This window comes from Falco peregrinus, chromosome 6 (genome assembly GCF_023634155.1).
Source record: "Falco peregrinus isolate bFalPer1 chromosome 6, bFalPer1.pri, whole genome shotgun sequence".
NCBI classification, from domain to species: Eukaryota; Metazoa; Chordata; class Aves; order Falconiformes; family Falconidae; genus Falco; species Falco peregrinus.
The window spans coordinates 39874432-39890378 of record NC_073726.1 but is presented as its reverse complement, the minus strand read 5'-3'; the positions used below and the strand labels follow the sequence as shown (position 1 = coordinate 39890378).

The 15947-nt window shown below is 35.9% G+C and overlaps 1 long non-coding RNA gene across 3 annotated transcripts; it reads left to right on the top strand.

The window, feature by feature from the left end:
* Positions 1–670: 670 nt before the first annotated feature.
* On the top strand, positions 671–15265 carry LOC114013467 (uncharacterized). Of its 3 annotated transcripts, none has more exons than XR_003556458.2 (4): positions 671–775; positions 2549–2628; positions 14426–14502; positions 14633–15265. It is a non-coding gene; the product is annotated as an uncharacterized LOC114013467 (long non-coding RNA). The 3 variants fall into 3 exon arrangements; XR_003556460.2 differs by having other exon boundaries at positions 2534–2628; XR_003556459.2 differs by lacking the exons at positions 14426–14502; positions 14633–15265 and adding an exon at positions 7446–7677.
* The last annotated feature ends 682 nt before the right edge of the window (positions 15266–15947 follow it).

The window sequence follows — 15947 nt, the reverse complement described above, 5'->3', positions numbered from 1 at the left end:
GCATAATGTACATTTATAAATATAATTTTAGATACAGTGCTATTACACATAAAAAGCATCTGACAGGTCTGAGAGTAGAGATCAAGATTAAATGGCAAAGGTAGCTCTTGGCAAACCACAAAATTAAATGCTAACAATATGTGTGCAGTTAGGTGAGAGAAAGCTAGTCTGAGATCTGTGCCGCAATTTAACAATTTATGTGAAAATGCATTTCTCAAGAACAGGGGCAGTGGATGGTTCTAGAACATCAACCTTTAGAAATAATGACTATACAGCAGTGTATATACAGAGATACTGCCACACATCCTTTTGTGCTCAACTGAAAACAAATATAATATAACATATACAGTACAGTGGAATGTCAGTAAAGATTGACTTTATACCTAGAACTGTTGCAAGGATAGTCTGTCATCTATAATGAAACTATTATATTGAAAAACAAGAAGTGAACACTTGTATCCAGCTTCTGGATAAGTGGATCTGAAGTGCACACTGGAGTGATTTGGGAGGACAGCATCATGTTTTGATGGTTTAATCATTCTCTACATGTGCAGTTGTAACAGAGTTAATTTTTTTCTGCCACCCTGATCAAATTTAATGGCAGAAAACCATGGTCAATATTTGCCTTTCTGAGGGCAAGGAACAAGCAACCACCCTGTACTCATTCTTTTGTAATTAAAGAGCTGACTCAATCATTATGAATTGCTTCATCCATCCAAATTCTCACAATGCACAGCCAGGGTTTCAATCTTCTTTTTGGAACAAAGGAATTGGGGTAAGTATTAAGTCCTACTTAATACCATATACGAAATAAGATTAAAATTGATTTAGCATGGAGACTCCAGGTTTTTTTAAGTGTCCACAGTGCAGTGCTGGCATACAGACAGCTACACACTGCAATGGGCAAACCCAACATTTTTACAAATACACTTATTACGAAGTATTTTAAATTTTGAAACTAAAGGTAGGATAGTTGTCTGCGACCATGCCCTGGCCACCATGCTATGGCACTTGGCCCACCCACATGCCCTGTCCTTCCTACCCCACCATGCCAGCCTGGTCTGAGCTCTGCAATGTTCCCACTATATCCCCATGGCCTTGTGAGGTGGTTGGGAATCCAGGGGACCATGGCACCATGAGGACTGGCCTTGAACCCCAGGACAGTTGCTGTGGGCCTGCATCCATCCCTGAGGGCACCTCCTGCCCTTGGCCCAACAGGAGCACCTGCCCCGTGCTTCTATGTGCTCCCATTGCCCCATGCCAGACCCTCAGCACTTAGGTATGGCTGCCCTCATGAATCAACAGTGTCCTGGCTGTATAGACAGAGACCAAAGCCCCCTTCTCAGCATCCCTGTAAGTGGTCTGACATGTCTTGGTGAGGTTTTTCCAGATTACTAATATATATTCTGTTTAGCAACTTTCTTTATTCCAAAGTACTGCTATTGTATGTCAGTGAAGTATTACTTTACTAAATGCATGCTGTTAAGCCATGATTGTATTCTAAATTTAATTTTTGTACTGTAAATCACTTTTCAAATGATTTAATATTATGTTAGGATTTATTACTTTGTGGATTTCGCTTCACCTTTTGTCTTTGATTAAACTTCATTTGCAGGAATTTTGTGGGATTTAGGGTCTTTTTTAAAATAACAGTAATAATTGCACTGAGATGCTTTACTGATTTATTACCTTTAATTGAAGGAAAGTCATTGTAATTTTGTTACCAGAGCACAGTGGCCAATGCTTTGGTGGTTTCATAAAAAAGATCCAAAAAAACAAATGTATCAGAAAAGTAAGGTACAGCAGTTTTAGTAAAAAAAAAAAAAAAAAAGTTTGTGCATGAACCAAAGGACACATATGAAGGTAGTTCTGCCATAATTGTACATTAAATCTTCAGCCGTCATAAATTGCCCAGATGAAGGCTGTTTCATATATCTGTTGATAGCTCGAGGCTTAAGAACACGGCCAGTTTGTTTTTTAAAAATATACAGAATTAAGACTAATTTTGCCTGACTTCAGAAATCTATGATGTAGATGTCCGTATGTGAATTAGGTGTAGTCTGACATTGTGAAGAAATAGGCCTATCTGAATTACAGTTAGTCTCATTTCAATATCTTATGTAATTGATCATAAAGGGCTGCTAGCACAAATGTAGGTGTTACAATATAAACATCTAAAGTTAGTTAAGATAGATTATATGCAAAAAGCCTAAATAAAGTCTGTGGGATTCAGGTAAATGTTGTACCAGTAACATCAGTATGTAAAGGTACAAATAATAGGACAAACATTTCACTCTAACTGTTGAGCTGACTTACACAAATGCAGTGCATCTAGTGTACTCATAGAGCATACTGACAAACTTTTCAAGGATATTTTCTCCTCTATACATTTTTCTTATAGTCATACCCTCCAAGCACTGCAATGGTCCATAAAGACAACTTTCAGTGGAAAATCTTGTTTATTTGACATATTTCTTGACAATAATAAATGCATCACAAACAGTCACGATGGCCTTTTGCACACTAACCCAAGGTCTGGAACTTTCAGAAGATGCAGAGGATGCACATTCTCAAGCAGGGTCTATGAAAGCAGTATGATCACACTGGCATAATGATGAAACCAAGCTGGTAAGCTTTACTGAAGATGATTATCTTCCTTCCAGATGCACAAATCTTGCTCTGCATGACTCTGCTTTGCACAGTGGACTTCGTGGCTTAGGGCAATATTAGTTTAGACATCACACTGCAGCACCACAGTTTTCTGTCATAAATATTTCAACTTTTTCACTGCAGGAGTAAGTAACAAGAAAATTAAAATATTAACAAAAGAAAACCTTTTTCTCACAGCTTTCTATGTTAAGCTTAAGAGGAAAATATGATATTAATGCTCTTGTTTACACTTACAACTATTCTCATTAAAGAATCATCACTTCTTAAAAATCTCAATATTTCTCCAAAGCTGCTACAGTCTGGATATTTAATTTCAGTTGTTTATTGCAGTTTTAATGGAAGCAACAATATTCACTCACCCTCATTTCATTTTAAGATGGCACCAGACAAGTTCACCCTCTTGTTTTTCAAGACCTCTGTTCATAATGCTTCTTTATAACATTCAAGGACATGAAACAATGATTTATAGTAATCTTCAGAGATAGTCCCCAAAAATGATACTCAAATCCAGATGTAGGTGTAAGTTTAGCCTGCTGACCAATTTAGCATGTTTTTGCCATGTTGATTACAGCTTCCTGTAAGGATGGTGTGAATTAAAGCATAAGAACATGTCCATTACCTGGTTTAATACAGTTAGCTCTGTTTACATATGTGTTGTAACTTGGATTTATACATGCTTAAATTGTGGATTACTTTATCTTCATCAGAAAGATAAAACATCATAGTGTTATATTTTCAAATTATTGTAACCTCTGTTGGTTCAGAACCAACCTGAAAACCCTATGCAAGTGATAGAAAGGATTGCATACATCTGTTCAGTGACAGCTGTTTTTTCAGAGCCAGACAGGACTGATACAAAAATTTCCAAAGTCTGAATTCAGGTGAAATCTGAAAAGACATTCCTGCCACTGGAAGAGTTAGTGTATGTGGAAAGAATGACTGTGCTTGAGGTATCTGATGGTAGAGAACAAGAAAACATTTTGTGTTATACATACATAGGAAATGTGATCCATGATGCTGTATGGGAACCTATACCATAGGTTAATCCCTGAATTCCATTTGTCACATGCCTCCTTTGAATAACCTGAAAATTTGCTCCTGCCTTCTATTTATTATCTTTTACTCAATCATTTACACAAGCAGGCACATTTCCTCATTGCTCTATTATTTCTGCTTAATTTTCCCAAAACCCTTTTATCCTGGAATTTAGCAGAAACCTGTTTAAAATCCAAGTATATGAACAAGATCACATTTCCTGATCTCTTAAAAAAAAAAAAAAACAAACCACAACAAGAAGTCTGTGAAGTAGGAAATTTCTTCACAGGGCCATGCTAATTCTTTCACAGTAATTCATATTGTACTCAGGTGTCCACTTAATTCTTTTTCCAGTTTCTGCTAAATTGCCTCATATGGGCATCAAGTCTATAGGTCTTTTCAATGACTACTCTGTACAGGATTTTTCAATACCTGCGTACACGTTTGCTGACAGGTAGACACTAAATCCTAAGTTTTTAATAAACCAGTTATTTAATCCTCATCAGACTTTTGCGTAAAATCCAGCTAGAAATCGTTAGCTTTTATTATGTCATTTTTTGCCATAGTCACCTCAATTTCAAAAAGATTCTTCTGTTCAACTCCCTCCAAAAGATCACTGGTAAGGGAATATACTTCATACTGCAGGTATCTTTCAGTTTACTACTACTAATAAGTTAAGCAAGTTCATTCAGAAATGTTTCTCTGTACCACAGTGCATAATACCATGGAATTATGTCCCTGGAGAAAGTAGGTATGGTTCCTATATTATGGAATATAACCTTAGAAATATCCCACTGAAACACCAGAAATAATCATCCACCTTATCAAAGGCACAAATCTAGGCATTTGAGATAAATAACAGCTGAAAAAAAGACTTTAGACACCAGCATCAGCATTGTTTCCAGTAAAGAGGTACAGTACCTCAACTTTCACAAAATTTTCTAAAGTAGAAAACCTGCAAGCTGTTTTCATCAACAGTTTCTGAGTTTAGGTCATGGAGATGGAAATTCTAAAGTGTTTTTGACAGGTACCTAAAAAGCTCAAAGGAAGCTAAAATTATGATTTTCATGCCAATTTGCTTATAAACCCATGGAGAAAGGTTTTCCTGCAGGAGTTGTCAAGGACATGTGAATTTATTGGATATTCTGTACATCTGACTAGAGTTAAGGTTCAGCAAACATTTATAATAATAGGTTGTTAGCATTAGTGTTGCTCCAGGTATACAAATGGTTCTCCTTCAGAAACTTGGTCCTTTTTTCTGCATATCTGTTATAATTGCCTGACAAGGATATTTCATCATAAAATAAAGGATATATGCCTCTCCTTAAAAGGATAATTTGTTAAGTGACTACAACAGAATGAAGGCCAAGCATAAAACATCTTCTCTATATTTGGGATCCCACAGGTCCAGTAGGCAGAAGTGAAACTAAAGGCAATTAACATACCTTAAACACCGGACCATGAAGCCTTTACCTCTGCAATTATTCACAGAAGTCAGTAACGTTAGAAAGTACTCAGCAGAGTACATCAGATTGAGTAAAGGTTCACAGTCTGCTGCTGCATGAGAAGGTGATTGGCCCCTCTTAAGGAGTATGAATGACCCATTTAATTAATCCTAGTTGTACAATGAGGAAGTGGCCGTGATATATACTAGCAAAACATTTATGTTCAGGTCAGGGTCAGGACCCAATGGCTTTGCACTTAATCATGTACCTTCTCTTCAGATTTTGCTGAGTGTAAAAATATCTAAAATCTGTATTGCTGTAGCTGAGCAGATACTTCCCTATGGTAAAAGTGACAGAGGAGCTTTCTGTGCAATGGCCTAAGTGTGTCTTTACAACACAGTGAGCCTCACTGCAATTCCAAGGCCAGCACAGACCGCATTCAATTCAAAATTTTTTCAGGTTATAAGAATCCCCCTTTAACACCAAATTATCCAGGAGGAAATATGAACCTGATTTCATAATCACAATTCAGTTAATGAAAAAAGTTTATGCCTTCTTTTTTTTTAATTACTTTTTCTGTTAGTAAAGTGAAGACATTTTATGCCCCTGAGCTTTTCTGTACATTGTCACTGTAGCTTCTTGTTCTTATGCTTTTCTAAGCATAGACTATGCTACTTGTTAGTGCTAACTTCTTATTCTAACAAAAAAAGAAACAAACACAAACAAAAGGTGGAGAATAAGTCGAATCAGTAGACATGAGTAATATATGCTGGAATCAACATAGCATTTACATTCCTTACAAGAGGATGAACTACTGAAGTGTATTGTTCTGACTCTGCTTTAGGACACAGTGAAACAGATATCTCCCAAGCTCACTACTGAAAGAGAAGGTTTACACTAAGCTGTCTCAGTCACGCTGGCAAATGTCATGTTTCTAGAGAAAAAAAACCCAGGTTTTAATGTAGAAAATAAGCTATGTAGACTCATGATTCCAGTCAAAATGTAATAAAGAGAATAATTGCTCAAACATGGGTTTGTAATTACATTCTAGAAAGCTTTCAAAACTACACTGTATTCAATACATTAAGAAAGACACACCATGAAATTACACCCTAAAACCAAACTGATAGAAACAAATCTCTTTCTTTAAAATATTCTTTCTTTAAGCTGTTTATGTTTCTGTCTCCAAAAAGAAAGGAAGTTACAGAGAATCCAAATGAGCAGATGTGTTTAAAAACATGACTCCTTCTTAGACACCTGCATTCCCATGGAATTCACTATATGATGTCACAAATTACACTCAATGGTAAAGCCTAACAAAATGAGCTTGCTTATTTTGCTCAAATAAAATGAGTGTTCATTTCTACTCATATTAAATTCTCACTCCCAAAATTTACTTCTCAATTAGAAGGATCTTGTGAGTAAGAAACAAGTTAAAGTGATCAAAGGCAAATGACTGAATTCCACTACTTTCTCATACTTGCAATTTCCCATACTATAAAAAGCTATTTTCCAAAGGGATATATACAAAAGCTTTCACATATGTCCTGGTGAACCTATCATCTCATGCAGTCATAGAATCATCAAGCTACAGAAATGTTGGTTGTAAGGGACCTGTGGAGGTCATCTAGTCCAGCTTCCTTTGACCCTTACACACCTGGAAGTATATTCCAAGAGGGCACACCCACACCAAGATCTTTCTTGGAAGTACCATGAGGCTGATCAGGTTCCCCAAGTCCTATTCTCAATATTTTTAAAGATGATTTTTTTCTGGAACATCTCTCAGTCCTCATGCTTTTCACAGATAATTGATACTAGTCTTGTAATTATACCAGCCAACTCTTTCAATGTTGGGAAATTGCAAGTATGAGAAAGTAGTGGAATTCAGTCATTTGCCTTTGATCACTTTAACTTGTTTCTTACTCAGTTAGATTCTTACTTAATTAGATCCTTCTAATTGAGAAGTAAATTCAAACAGGGATTGGTGTACACATGTTTCTCTACAGTTAAAATTGTTAGACTTTAAACATTCCAAAGAACCCTGTAGCACAAGAGTTACACACAACTAACACAAAACCCCAAGAAAACAACAAACAAACAAACAAAACAAAACAAAAAAACAACCAAACACACACACAAAAAAAACCCCAACTAAAACACAATTGGGATAAAGCCTAATATCAGCTGCCAACAATTTCCCAGATAACTGATAGCAAGATGTCTTGTGTGCCAAAACTTTGTCCCCTATAAATCTGCTCCTTGTGCTAAATGGCTGCTATTGTTGGTATCTTTCAGCTGCTTTCCCAGTAAGCAAATTTCAACTGGCAGCAAGGAAAAAGGCCTGTTCTGTCATTATGAAGCTGATGACAGCTTTAGTACAATTACATAAACAGCTGCTGCGGACAAGTGATGCTTTGCCAACTGCATCCAATCCGTACTGCCTTGTTTTCCATTTTTGTGCTGCATTGTTTCCTTTCCATTCTCTCTGCAATAATAATAAAGAGAAATCACCAAAGTTGAATATAAAGGGCCTGTTTGTTCTCATTTTTTGCTAAGGGACAAAGAGAGAATGAGCCCACCACTGTCAAGGGATGGCTACAGATACACAGCTTTCCTTAGAAAAGCCTTCTCACCAGGGAAAAGGGCAATAAGGGACTCAAACTCTTTAATACCAAGCCTGGTGAGGATGGTCAGGAGACAATGGCATTGCAATAGACTTCCTAGGAACTATATGCAGTAGTAGACTGCAGTCATCGCCAGTTTGCTGCCACCTAGGACCTGTTCCATTAAGTCAAAAACTGAAATAATTTGGATGTAAATATGACTGGAAGAAAGGCTCAGGACTGGCTTTTGAACCTCTGAATAAAGCAAAGGAAGTCTGTACTGATAGTGAAAAGATTGATAGCTACAATAACCTTGTCCTATAAAATCCCTTATAAAAATATCTTTGCCTTTATAAAACCACTTCTTTCTTTTCCTTGTTTAGTTTCCCCAGTCCAGCCCTCTGTGCCAGCTCTGCAAATCGGATAATGCCATTTTATACTTCTATTAATTTACCAGGGAATAATGTGTATCATCAGCTTCGTGGCCTCTGATATTGGCCTCTTTGGAAAAGTGAGCAATAAATTCAAGATTATAATAAAAAAAAAAACACCAACCAATCCACATTAATTTGAATCTGCTGCAATAGGCCATGTACATTCAGATATTTTTAAAAAAATGTGGAGAAACCTCAATGAATAGGCTATAGAATAGCAATACTAAAATATTTTCTCAAGCTAAAGATGTTATATTAGTTTGCTAATGTACTCCAAGACAATACTAGCATGGAGAAAAATTTAAGTTCCTTCCTATAGAATACGTATGACATTTCCATCTTGTTTCAAACCTATGAATGACAGATGGGCCTAGCACAAGTGGAAAAAATGGAATTCCAAACTGAGGAGAATTTTATAATATTTTTTCCTTCTTAAAGAAGTTGATACACAACCCACACTGCTGTATTTGACTATCTGTAACACTCAAATTTTTATCTGTCTGACCCAGGATTACATTTGCAATTTCATATATCAAATATTTTATGAAAAATAATAATTTCATAAATCACAAGAGGCAAGTGCTTTGTACTCTGCACTGTCCAAGACCCTGGTGAATAAGAAAATGCGTGTCATTCACTCAGGCTCTAAAAACTCCAACTTCCTTTTCTTTTGTTGTCTGAGACAATTTCAACTCATCTGGTTCTTCTCTCAAAGGCTCACACTGTTTACTTTTGCAAGGAGTGGAATGATCAGCAAGCATATAATTTCTTGTAAGGGTGATTTGAACATCAGGCTGGATAACCAGTTTGTTTCAATATTGTATATAAAGTAAGCATATTTCCATATATCCTGTCAAGATACCTGATATCTCAATAATTACGGCATATACCAAAGCTCTAAGAGATGTAGATCAAAAAATTCTCAGGAAGAACAAAATTAAATCATTGCTGTCTTAGTTCTTATGCGAGCACAAAAAAATCTTAATTGATAAGTGAAAGAAGGTAACTTCCCTTTCATCATATCTGAGGTTTGAGGCTTACATACTTTTCCAGTCAACACTGTTCACAGCTTCGATCTGAATAGGCACATAGTTTCAAAAAGACTGAAAATCCATCTTAAGGTGAAAAAAATAAATGTCCCATTCTAGAAAGGGTAGTCTGCAGAGGCTTGGAGCCCATACTGAAGTGGGTTGAGGGATGTCTCAACAAAGCAAGCAAGTGGAAGCTTGGAAGCAAGTGATTTTCCTTTCTGATCTTATTAGTACCAGTATATGTGTATATGCACCCAGGTGTGCAGACACATAGAAAAAGTGTCCTAGCTTTTGCTGTTCTGAGATCATGCAAGCAGGTCATTTCACATTTCATTAAACACAGAAGAGGGAGATCTTAAACAAACTTTACGTAACATACAGATTACTTTTTTTTCTAGTAAGTCAGAAGTGCATAGTCATTTCCTATACTGAGGATTTAAAAAATAGAAGTAACAAAATCATTCCCTTGCGCATATTCAAAAAATATAAGCATGGTTATATAGAAGAGAATCTGGTCTTCCTTCTGTCTCCTGAAAGGAGCATATTTAATTATTCAAATGAACTATTATGCAATTAAAAAAGAAATCCTGTCATTGTACTTATGGATGACCTTTCCTAAAAACCCTATAATATTGCTTGCTTTGGAGCTGAATTCTGACATTCATCTCCTGCATAATTTGCACAAATCAAGTAAGTTTGTTCCAAAAAACTATCAATATCTTTAATCAAAGGCTTCTTCACACTGCGTAATTTCTGCTAAAGCTTTGGCAAGTTTGAACTCAAGGCAAGGGAGATATGGCAAGAACACAAGCTCAAACGTTCAAACGACAAACAGCTAGCCTAGGAGAGAATTGACTTTTAATGTCTGTAATTCATAGGGTTGGAAAGCTAGAAAGTGTGTTATGCAATGACTGCAAGAAAGGTTTACACGGATATTAAATCATTGTAATAGCTGCACATACTACTGTTCCAAGGGATATAAAAAGTGGTGCTTTAAAGTACAAATTCCTCCTGTTGCAGCTCTGTAGTCTAAACAAATGGCTCCTAGACACCCATATTCGTGCTTCTCCATGGGGTTTTAGAAATGATGGTAGAATCATCAACACTGTCTCTCAGTACAGAGATAACAAAGGCTGGTCAGTGCTTCCTAGAATATCTAAATATCTGCTTGAACAAAATGAAAAGTCTGATGTTTTCCATATTATGCTCAAAACCTGCCCCATTGTGATGCATGTGAGAATGACATGAACATAAAGTTACCTAAGCGTATTTCCATTCACAGTCTCTTATTAAAGATGTCCTCAAATTAAGTTAGATGGGAAGTTATGTAGATTTGATATGCTACTTCTGGGTTTTTGTAATTATTTAGGGAGAGATAAGGGACATTTAGATTATTAGAGCTCAAGTTAGTTCTTTCATTTGGGAATAGTCTAACATTAGCACATAAATATACATAAAAATAATGATATTTTGTTTATTCAGGTTTATCACACATCCCACTGTGTAAAGTTTAAGAGGTGGAGATGAGATTGTCTCTCCAGTCCAAGAGTTATTTGAAGTAGTTTCCCCGATGATTAACAAAAGAAGGGGTCAGGAAAGATTCAGTGTTTTTAAGTAGAATGTGATATTCCAGACAAGCAGTGAGAGATATTTTTCTCACTCATATTCAGCCCCTTTACATTCACCCTAGAATTTTTTTCACAGGAGGCCCAGACAAGGGTTCTTGAGACTACATTACGGAGGAGAGGGATGCAATAAACTGTATTGTCTTCAGTAAATTTGTACCATCTTTTGGAATTTAGACAACTCACTAGGCCTATGCCAAAATGATAAGAAATGTAAGATAATGTCAAATATCTTGCTATATGCCAAGTGCATCATTGCTGGCCTGAGAAAGATGCACTGGGTAACTGTTTCTTCAATTTACAACCTAGCAGCAGTTTTTCGTAGTGCACATGAAAATGAAATACATTTAGAATGTACAAAGATGGTTGTCTAAATATGAGTGAATTTGATTTTTATATAATAATAAAAGAGAATCTTCCAGATTTACATCCCTATTTCAGCAGAGAAGAACCTCAAAGGACACTGAAATGAAGAATGGGACAGTCTTCATCCACACAATCATATTTCTCTTAAACAGGTTGCTGACACAGCAGTAGAAAATGTATAAAAAATTAATTCTAACTTTGTCCTGACAAACAATATAAAGGGTGTGCTTCACTTAATTGAGTAGTGGTGAACAGTGCGTTGCAAAGAGCGTAGGCCTTGTTCTAGCAACTGCAAAACTTTGTTAAATTTCCAACAAAATTAAAAAGTTTCCATTGCTCATTAATACATTCTTTGTATGAGCAGGTGAAGTGAATCTCCCTGTCTTCCCACTGCCTCTCACTGTCATTTCTTTGCATAGGAATTGTTGTTTACTAGTTGTTTATTACAAACAATATTACACTATTAGCACTATTTTAGTACTATTTATTACACAGGATATTGTGACAGGATCTCATTGTCTGTTTGCAAAGAGAACAAAATTAATAAAGTCATTTGAGATCCTACATTCTTAATACTGGAAAGAACACCAGCACTGGATTCATACAAACAAAGCAATGAGCATGGCTACAGCAGGATACTGATTGGCTTCAAAGTGGTCAGCAAAAAAGCATATATGGATTTTTTTTTATATACTTTGTCAAAGAGCCGGCTATTAGGGGGGAAAAGTGTGAATGACACTTTGTTGTCTTTATGGATATTTATAGTCATCTCTTTCCAAGTTTGTGAAGGATTGCTAAAGAAAACACACATATTTGCTCGATTGCAGTGAAATGCCAGTCAGTAAAGTTAGAAGCTGTCACAAAAAATAATCAAACAATCCTGGCTCAGATTACTTACTGAAATTCTTCCTAGTTATTTCTTTTATATACAAGTTTGTTAAAAATTATAACACTTGAACAGAACACTATGATGAGACATTCATATTTATAAATATAAGTATATATGTAGCTTTAACATTAAAGCAAATGAGCAACATTTCACTTAAGTTAAACAGATGCATATCTTTGCAAATGTATTGCTGATTTTCTGGAGGATTTTGCAAGTGCACATAGGATTACCTAACACAACATTAAAAATAGTTTTGTTAAGTCATTAAATAATGTTATTTCTAGGTGAGCATTAAAGAAAGATAATTAGAGATAATTTTAAAACATGGCTATATGCATTTATAAGTGCTGCTATATGTGGTGCACCTCACAAACATAATATTAATAGTACTTCTCATTACATTTGAAGTTATTCCATAGCTTTCAAGGCTTTTTATTTTTCTAAAATGTAGTTGTTTACCTAATAAAATTAAAACCATTTCATCATAAATTGATGAAAGATCACCTTCTTGTAATTATTTACAAGAATGAAAGTAGCTCTAGCAGCAGATTCTTAGTTAAAAATATACTGAATCATGAAATAAATGTAATTTGTGACTGCTGACATTCCCAGAACATACTAGTCATCAGCAAGTTTCTGTGTTTCAAGAATCATAACAGCCTTTTAAGGCTTTGTAGAATACAGTTGTATTAATATGGTAAATATTTTCATAGAATGAAAAAAATATCCTATAACATTTGTGAATGATACACCCTCCTACCACCTACCCACCATGAATGTTGCTGGTGCTACTTTTATCTCTGAATGCCCATCTACCAATGGTACAACTGCCACATACAGCGGGCCAAGGGCTCCCAAGCCAGTATGTAAGACTAGAATGCAACAGGTTGTACAAAACTTCCTTTATCCTCCTTGCCCCAAAGCCCATTTCAAACACACTACACCATTGCCTTTACCATTTATTACATTTTGAAATAGACATTATGGTCCTCCTTTATTGTTTTATGCAGGCAGATGCCCTTTAATAAGTACAGTGAACATAAGCCAGGTGAAATATAAACCCGTAGCATCTCTATTCTGCCTTGACCAATTGTTCTCTTTTCAAGTTTTCCACTTGGTAAGAAAGGTGTGCCTAGCCCACATCTGTTTTTTTCCTGTTAATTTTCATTTCAGGATACATTTATGTAGACAGGAAAACAAATTCATAAATCAATAGCCCTATAAAATGGTTTTATTATTAATAAGGATAATATAGGGGTTTCTTTGAGTAAATATGGGCCTCCAGGTCTTTCCAATACCAGGTGTAAAGGGAAGCTTAGCCACTGTAGCAACCAAGTACTGATGACTGCAGCCATCAGCCCAGCATAAGGCAGAAACAGCAATGATATCTCCAGGGGAACACACCATCTTCTGAAAGTCATTACAGTCACACACATGGAGTTACAGGATGGATATTGATATATTAGCAAAATTGCAGCCATCTGCTCCTGACTCTTAATATTCTTGTGGCAGCCTAACTGCCGGAGCAGGGAAACCTGGATTATAACAGCAGCAGTATGAGAGGGACTTTCTGTCAGGGCTTGCTAGGAGATGTGGGCTAGGTGCAGTGCTCAGTGGTACTGTACAAGAGCTGTGCAACACTCCATATACACCATGAAGTTCTTTTTGATGCAAAACCAACTTGTATTTAATACTTGTATTTTGAAATGCAAATCTACTTTAATTTAATTTAAAGACTTAATTAACACAATAATCACTTTTGTCAGTCTTCTCTTGCTTTAAGACCAGAGACTTACCTTTTTAAATTAAAGCAAAGCCTCTAATTTTTAAATTTTCCCTTTACCCCCTTTCCTGCTAACAGTTCCTTAAACCCCCTAAGAAATCACTTACCATTGCAAAAGCTCTGGACATTGGTGTGGCTTGATCATTCCTTTTTGTCATTTTTTAAATGCTTTTTTGTTTTCCCTGTTGTCTTAATGTAGGAGAGAAAGTTTAACTATTTGATTTAAATTGTATATTCAAGCTTGATATAACTTTGTCACTGTCACAGGTACTCAGACTAAAATTTAAAGGACTCCTTATAGCATTATTATGCATGGAACTGTAATATACAGCAATTTTTGCACACATCTGTCTCCTTTGAAGAAAAGGAATGCTGCAGACCTCCACTCCCAGTTTATTCATTGTTAGAAAAATTGGTATTTAGGCATGTCAATTTATATTTTCTTTGTAGAGTGAGAAATCCAAGATTGTGGTCTGAAATTATGTCACAAGACCATCCATTGTTTGATAACAATTCTTTAACACTTGGTCTCATACCTCTCCAGCTACTTCCTCTTTGGCTCAGAAATGTTCCTAGCTATGATGGGCAACATCTTGTTTTGGTACACCTACTTCTTTCAGAGTGAGTAAGATTTCTTTGAGCACATTGTTCTTCTATCAGCCACCAACACTCGTGCTTGATGAAAAAGTAGGAAATGTTAGCCATAATAACAGGCTTCCTGTCACTTCTAAATTTTATTTGTCTCCTTTAGCCTGAAATTCAGAAATCTACTTTTGACCTCTGTTGTATATCCACTGTCACTACCAACTCTGGATTGTTGGCAGCCATTATCCACACCCACTTCGTTGACAGTACAGTGATCTTCACCCTGTCTACTGTGAAAACCGTTTTATGGAATCGGTGAACAGTTCCTCATCATTGAAATTCTCACTGGATTCCGTTGCTGCATTTATTGTTTTATTTCTGCTGGACTAAATGACAAAATGGCTGTGCAGTACTCAGCTTTTGCTGTTTTATTCAAATGCTATATTCATTTTCCCACCCTGCAGGGTCAGGAGGACTCTGTATTCCAGTATTCAGTTGCTTTATTTCTCTCCATGCCTGTTGTGCCTTTCCTTTATATTCTCTGATCAGATGATACATAGTCTGTGCTTTCATGATTATCTTACACCATTTCCTGGCTCTTTATTTTACAGATATATATCAAATACATTTTTATAAGAAAAAAATAATAATAAAAAAAGAACATTTCATAAAATGAAAGAACTTATTTCCATGCAACAACAAAGACTAGAAATTCTTCATAGCTATTGTTTCATATATGCTGACATTGTCAGACAACATCCAATTTTCAACAGATATCAAAATAAAACGTATCGTGAGATTTTAGGACAATATTATAATTATTGACAAGAGCATGCTAGTGTTTAACAAGTGCAAGATAATTCTAAGAAATAATCTTTATCTGTTCTGTATTCACTAGCAGAGTTTGCTGGGTACATTGCAACCTTGATGACCAGCAGCATGTGGGCAAGGGCTGCATCAAGAACACCATGAGGCGTCTACATCCCAACAGCAGACCTGATCAGACAGTTCCCCTGTGCCAGTGGCACTGCCAACATTGACCAGAATTTGTTAGGCTCAACAAAAATCAGATTTTAGGAAATAAATATGCATGCATACTCTAACTTTGTAGCCAAAACAAGAGTACAGCACGGAGACAGTAGGTCTGTATTCCTTAGACACGAGGTCTAATGAACAAATTGTTGTATGAGGTTATTTTAAAGGGTTAAAAGGGCAATTGCTACAGATTCACATGGTATTCATTGGTGGAATACAGATTCTTATTAACTCATTTCAGAAAAATGCATGTTGTTCATCATCCTAATACTCTATAGCTAAAATTAGATCATAGATTCTTAAAAGCTGGGGGTTTTTTATTTCACATAAGAAATCAAAGGTTAGTTGTGACTACCTAGAAATATAAGGTAATATTTATTACACTAGTTATATAAATCAGAGGTCATTTATAAATTCCATACACTTTAATTTTCACATTTCTTTCC